The sequence below is a fragment of the Ischnura elegans genome, chromosome 9, assembly GCF_921293095.1.
Source record: "Ischnura elegans chromosome 9, ioIscEleg1.1, whole genome shotgun sequence".
In the NCBI taxonomy this organism is placed as follows: Eukaryota; Metazoa; Arthropoda; class Insecta; order Odonata; family Coenagrionidae; genus Ischnura; species Ischnura elegans.
Window position 1 is genome coordinate 114,585,842 of NC_060254.1, and position 7,762 is coordinate 114,593,603.

Sequence of the window (7,762 nt, forward strand, 5' to 3'; positions counted from 1 at the left end):
TTGCTTGATGGATTTACTGAATATTAACTGCAAGTAGGGGGCAAGTTCTGAGGCTAGTTCTTTATATACGCGAGAAGGGATTTCGTCTGGACCAGGTGATTTATTTGGACTAAGCGATTTCAATATATTTTCTATTCCGAGCGTACTAATGTCAATAGCTGGCATCTTATGAATACAGGGATTGTCATCGGTCTCGGGTGAGTTTTCGGAAGGCTCCGTGAACACGCTCTTAAAGTAGGAATTTAATAAATTGGCTTTATCGTAACTGCTTGTCAACACATCTCCATTGTCGTTTCTCAGCGAACATACGGTAGATCGTTTACCTTGAACTTCCCTAACATATGACCAAAATGCTTTTGGGTTATCCTGTAACTGCTCTACTAGTGTTTTTCTTTTAAAATTCGTGAACGCATTCCTGAACGCTTCCTTCGTGGCGGCTTTAGTCATCCTATATTTTTTAATTATTAGCTCTCGTTCATTAGCGGATAAATCCGTGCTGACCTTTTTCATTTTAGCATGACACGCTCTCTGTCGCCTCAATGATTTTCTCACTTCCGCGTCGTACCATCTCGGTTCGCTGCCTTCTTTTACTATTTTACTAGGGATGTAGCTATTTATTCCCGAAGTTACGAGCGAAAGAAAAGCTTTCCAAGTATTCTCTACATTTAACTTTAATACTGATTCTTGAAACTCGGGGAAAGCATTTTTCATATGACTCTTAAACCCATCAAAATTAGCTCTTTTAAAAATGAAAACTTTACGCTCTTTTTTAAAGTTTACAGCGGTATTTAGAGAAAACTTTGCAGTTACTACCCTATGGTCACTTATTCCTTCGACAGTGCCAACGTTTATTACCTGATGTGGTATATTTGTCGCTAATAAATCAAGAATATTTTCTCCTCTGTTCGGTGCGGATGCTATTTGAAACAATGAATTAGATGTGAAAGTGTGTAATAAAGCCTCGCAGATCACTTTATCCCTCCCACCAGGAATGAAGCTATAAGTCTCCCAATCTATAGAAGGTACGTTGAAATCTCCACCCACAATCAAGTTTCTTTCAGGATACTTGGATGCTACGCTGTTTATTTGATTTTGAAAATCCAACATTGACGTTATATCTGAGTTAGGTGGTCTGTAATACGAACATAATAAAATAGTTTTGAATTTTGGACATTTAATTAAACACCACACAGATTCAACGCTGGTCTCAGTTACGGTTATCGCTTGGCTGACGATTGAATTCTTTACAGCTATAAAAACTCCGCCCCCAACTCGATTAATTCTATCTTTCCGATAAACAGTGAACGATTTTGGGAAGATCTCATTGTCTGAATCATCATCTGTTAGCCAACTTTCTGTTCCAAAAATGACGTTACACTTCGTACTATGAATTAAATGGTGGAATTCGGGAATCTTATTTCTTAAACTACGGCAATTAACCACAGCCACGATTAAAACTTCGGAACTAGTATTATTGCGATTTGGGAATAATTCTGATTTGCTTTCGTCGAATAGACTATTCACAGGCTCTATACCGCTGATAAATGGAAATGCATGTCTTATTGACACACTATCAAAATGACTTGAGCCTTGACTGCCTTTGAACGTGTTGCTCGACTGACGCTTCTCGTGCTTAAATGTAATACCTGAAACGCTGATTTTTCTCTCTACTTCTCTATTCTCATTTCTGGAAGAATCTTTGTCAAATTACCGAGCTGACTACGATGTGTTCAATGACTTTGCAAGAGATGGACGTTAAAGATATCGGCCTGTAATTAGATGGCTGTTCCTTGTCTCCACTTTTAAATATAGGCGTTACATTAGCGATTTTCCAGTCATTAGGTACTTCGTGTTGCTTGATGGATTTACTGAATATTAACTGCAAGTAGGGGGCAAGTTCTGAGGCTAGTTCTTTATATACACGAGAAGGGATTTCGTCTGGACCAGGTGATTTATTTGGACTAAGCGATTTCAATATATTTTCTATTCCGAGCGTACTAATGTCAATAGCTGGCATCTTATGAATACAGGGATTGTCATCGGTCCCGGGTGAGTTTTCGGAAGGCTCCGTGAACACGCTCTTAAAGTAGGAATTTAATAAATTGGCTTTATCGTAACTTCTTGTCAACACATCTCCATTGTCGTTTCTCAGCGAACATACGGTAGATCGTTTACCTTGAACTTCCCTAACATATGACCAAAATGCTTTTGGGTTATCCTGTAACTGCTCTACTAGTGTTTTTCTTTTAAAATTCGTGAACGCATTCCTGAACGCTTCCTTCGTGGCGGCTTTAGTCATCCTATATTTTTTAATTATTAGCTCGCGTTCATTAGCGGATAAATCCGTGCTGACTTTTTTCATTTTAGCATGACACGCTCTCTGTCGCCTCAATGATTTTCTCACTTCCGCGTCGTACCATCTCGGTTCGCTGCCTTCTTTTACTATTTTACTGGGGATGTAGCTATTTATTCCCGAAGTTACGAGCGAAAGAAAAGCTTTCCAAGTATTCACTACATTTAACTTTAATACTGATTCTTGAAACTCGGGGAAAGCATTTTTCATATGACTCTTAAACCCATCAAAATTAGCTCTTTTAAAAATGAAAACTTTACGCTCTTTTTTAAAGTTTACAGCGGTATTTAGAGAAAACTTTGCAGTTACTACCCTATGGTCACTTATTCCTTCGACAGTGCCAACGTTTATTACCTGATGTGGTATATTTGTCGCTAATAAATCAAGAATATTTTCTCCTCTGTTCGGTGCGGATGCTATTTGAAACAATGAATTAGATGTGAAGGTGTGTAATAAAGCCTCGCAGATCACTTTATCCCTCCCACCAGGAATGAAGCTATAAGTCTCCCAATCTATAGAAGGTACGTTGAAATCTCCACCCACAATCAAGTTTCTTTCAGGATACTTGGATGCTACGCTGTTTATTTGATTTTGAAAATCCAACATTGACGTTATACCTGAGTTAGGTGGTCTGTAATACGAACATAATAAAATAGTTTTGAATTTTGGACATTTAATTAAACACCACACAGATTCAACGCTGGTCTCAGTTACGGTTATCGCTTGGCTGACGATTGAATTCTTTACAGCTATAAAAACTCCGCCCCCAACTCGATTAATTCTATCTTTCCGATAAACAGTGAACGATTTTGGGAAGATCTCATTGTCTGAATCATCATCTGTTAGCCAACTTTCTGTTCCAAAAATGACGTTACACTTCGTACTATGAATTAAATGGTGGAATTCGGGAATCTTATTTCTTAAACTACGGCAATTAACCACAGCCACGATTAAAACTTCGGAACTAGTATTATTGCGATTCGGGAATAATTCTGATTTGCTTTTGTCGAATAGACTATTCACAGGCTCTATACCGCTGATAAATGGAAATGCATGTCTTATTGACACACTATCAAAATGACTTGAGCCTTGACTGCCTTTGAACGTGTTGCTCGACTGACGCTTCTCGTGCTTAAATGTAATACCTGAAACGCTGATTTTTCTCTCTACTTCTCTATTCTCATTTCTGGAAGAATCTTTGTCTGTGAAAAGTTTTGAACTTACCCCTTTATTTTTCAACCCACTAATATATCTACACTCTGCCCTACTCTCTACTCTAAAAAAGACCTACAGTGCTCAAATATGCTACTCGCTACACGACTAGCCGACTCGGCCGTGTAATGGACTCCCGAACGGTTCAGAGGGATCCGACACGATCGGATTGCCGGCCTAAGGTCCACGAAGGAGGCTCCGATGTCCGTGCAGAAACGACGCAGCCTCTGGTTTATGCCTTCCACTCGGCTCCAAACCAGAGAACCACGATCGATCCTCGGGACAAGACTACAAATCGAAAGCTCAATGCCGACTCCAATGGTCCCACCCACCCGCTTCACTTCGGAATTCAGATCCCGGAGGGAATCTAGAATTTCCTCAGATCCACGGAAGGTGGCATCATTGACGCCGACATGAGCCACGACCCGCAGTCTGGAGCACTTCGTGCCCCGTACCGCCGCACCAACCGCCTGCGTCACCTGAGGAACACCGCCACCAGGGATGCACCATGACGTTACACGGTCGCTTACACACACTTAACTTTGAATAAAGTGCTAAAAACAGGAATGTTGAAGATATTGAAAACTATTGCATTGAATGTGCAGAGAGTTAGAAGTAACAGCAAATAGGTTAAATATAGGAAATTTTGAGATAAAATATTAGTCAATTCCAATGCAGGCTTTGGAGCCCATCGTAAGTATCACACATGTTATGATCGCACTATCACCATGTTACAAAATAAAGCAAAGAAATGAAAGAAATACAAAACCCGTCCCACTATATGGAAGTGAAGCTTGGGTCCACGCTAAGAAACCCTGCAGCACACTTTATGAAAGAATGTGGCATATATGAAAAAATATAGAATTATTAGAAGACGCAGTTATCATACAGCAGTGATTACAGAAAGAATGATCTTCGTAGGCCATGTTCTGAGGAGACAGGAAGGAACAAAGCGGAAAGAGATTTCCAATGCACCAAGTGGAGAATTGTAAGTCAGACCAATCAAGGTAAGACGGAGCAAAGAGGTACGTGGCGGGAGTATTGTGGCGTGACAGTATGGCATTATTCGGTAGAGGCCCGATATGAGGCTGGTCAAACTAACACCAGACAGCCCCAGCAACAAGTATTACCTTATTGTCGAGTCTTGTTTGCACAAGATTGTTTCCAGACCATATGGACATACCCAGCGAGGGGCAGGTGCCCCCCTATGAGCAAAAATCGCTAAATTATTTAAGCAAAATCAGCACTGAATTGAAACTAAAGTATTCAACAAATTTTCTTTAAACCCACGAAAAATGATATATATTAGTGTAAGATATATAACTAAAATAAAAATATTTTTTTCAAGGAAATAATGTCATAAATCCCATGGATTGCCCCCCCTTACCCCCTATACAGTCCGGCCGCCGAGAGTTGTCCGATGACAGCTCAGAAGAAGGGGTGGGGAACCCTTCGCCAAAACGGTTTGCAGCCAATCGCTGTCCCCCAAACGCACCTCACACCCTCGCCTAGTCATGCAACGTTGTCACATGCTAATGAATCACCGAAACAAGCCTGAATCACCAAAACAAAACTTTCCATAGATAGTCTCTTTGCTCTTGCGTGCGTTCTTAGTTCACTGTGCTGTAGGTGTTGCTGTGGTGGTGTTGCTGTGTGTGGTGGTGTTCTGAATAGTTACTTGTGCTTTTCCCAACGCTTTTCACGAAAACTTCTCAACGCTTTCAACGGAAGTATTTCATTAAATTGGTTAAAGAAGGCTTCGAGTTTGTTTGTTTAACGTAGTATTTCTGATTGATTTCATCTGCTGTCATCATGAGCGGGAAGAAACGTGGTCATGGTGTGACACTGAATTCCCAAACACGGGAATTAATCGCGAGTATTTATGAATACTTTGAAAAGGAAAAATTCCATGGCAGTCCCCTAATTCCATTAGCAAGAGTGATGGATAGAACAGCTGAAGCATGCGGAATCAGTTCCAAATCAGTTTCGAGGATCCTGAAAGAAAAACATGGTGACCGTAATAGTGAAAACATAGAACCTTCTGTTTTAAGAACACCCGGAAAGAAACTCTGGGGATTATCATAGTGAGATGACAAACGAGACCTTCAGAAATTGGTTCGTCAACCAGCTGTTGCCGAACATAAAACCGGGAAGTTGCATTGTGATGGACAACGCCCCTTACCACAGCATAAGGATAAATAAATCACCCACAGGGAAGTGGCTAAAGAAGGACATCATAGAGTGGCTGCAAAAGCAAAGTGCTAACCAGGTAGTTGAAGGACTGAATAAAATGGAACTATTACAATTATCCAAGTATTACCAGCCTCGTTTCCCTGTATATGAAATTGACGAAATAGCGAAAGAAAGCGGACACAAAGTGCTGAGAATCCCCCCTATCATTGTCATTACAACGCCATAGAGTTAATTTGGGCTCAGGTGAAAAGTTACGTTGCGGAACGGAATAAAACTTTTAAAATTCAAGATGTGATGACATTGACTCAAGAGGCTATTTCTGAGGTGAATGAATCGAAGTGGAAAAAAGTGGTCCTCAATATTTCTCGAGTGATTGAAGAGGCGATCACGACCGAATGTGTTGTGGAAACCAACGTGGAGCAACTAATCATCAGTCTTAACGGGGGCAGTGACAGCAGCTCCGAGAACACGTCTGATGAATCCCGCTCTTCAGAGGACTTAGATATATCTTCCCCCACGAAAAGGTATAGATTTTCCATTTCAATACTAAATTTCTCTATGCATATATTTTTTTTCATCCACATAAACACTTTAGGAATGACTTTCCACTCCAGATATGTGCGTGAGTCCAGACCAACAGAACTCGAAGGCGTATATCCTTTAGAGTGATGAGTAGTAGGCGCAGCTACGTTTCTGGGTTGTCCTTCGCGTCGATTAATCTTCGTGACGACAGTTTCGCCGGCGTTGCAGCAGCCGTCATCAGGTTTGAGAAGGGCTTCAAGTGTGATGTGTCTGTTGCTGGCGCCGCAGTAAGTAAACCAAAGAAAAATTCCTAAGAAAGTTTTTGTTTCTCGAAGGAAGGGATTACTCTCAATTATGTTGCGTTTTAAAAGCATAGGATAAAACGAATAGAAGGAAAATTACTTGCTTTATTTAATGTCAAATCAGAAACTGCATTTGGTTCACTGGAGTCTTTTCTATGATTGTTTTTTTTCCTAGAGTTATCATGTACACCCCGCCATTTAAATTAGCAGCATTTTTCTATAATTACTTCAATTACCAGTTCGTTGGAGGGAAATTCGTGATATTTGCGCGATCGCTATTTTTCTCAGTGAGGGCAGAGTAGTAGGAAAGAAAAGGATAAAAAGGTAATGCTGACCGCGACTCTTTCGTTGACCGTTCTCGCCCGTCGTCCCTTCCGGCTCCTTTCTTCACGGAACCCTTTTGTTTACATGTGAGGTGGGCGTTTCCCTTTCTGACCTGGCAACATTGCCCCCTACCCCTTCTAGCTGTCATCGGACAACTCTCGGCGGCCGGACTGTAGTTATGATCCTGGGTACGCCATTGTTCCAGACTATAGTAATCAAAGCTTTAACGGAGATAAATATATTCATGAATGGTTATAAAATACAGTGTGTCCCAAAAAGAATGACCCGAATTTAACTTGTAATACTATTGAAACAAATTTCACTAGGCAAGCGAAACAGCGCCAGATGTGATCGGCATTGTTTAGAGTTTTCGAAAAATCTGCTGAATGTCACTATGAGCGCTGATCTGGAGCGTGCAACCCTTTAGTTTAATTGTCAGACCATTGGTCTAACAATTAGGTCTACCAATAAGATGCAGCCAGTCTCGCTGAAGATGACGTACAGGACCGCGAGAACAGGCTTTACACTCTTGGCCTCCTAGGTCCCCTGACCTAACACCATGCGATTTTTTTCCTTTTGGGAAATTTTAAACAGCGTGTTTACGTTCCTCCATTACCTCGTGACATTGATGAACAAAAAACATGAATATCAGCAGCTGTAGCTTCAGTGACAGAAGACACCTTACACTCAGTATGGAAGGAATTCAGCTATCGGATAGATTTCGTCCGCGTAGCCAATGAAGGACACATTGAACATTTATGATTGGTTTTTATAAACATTTTTCTTTTGTGAGTAATTAAGTACACAATGTGTTGATGTTAAGCCCTTCTTCTTTATGAATAATCTTAATTAAAAT

General features: G+C 40.7%; 1 pseudogene; it reads left to right on the plus strand.

The window, feature by feature from the left end:
• The first annotated feature begins 4,966 nt into the window (after window positions 1-4,966).
• Window positions 4,967-6,427, plus strand: LOC124165050 (annotated as a pseudogene).
• The last annotated feature ends 1,335 nt before the right edge of the window (window positions 6,428-7,762 follow it).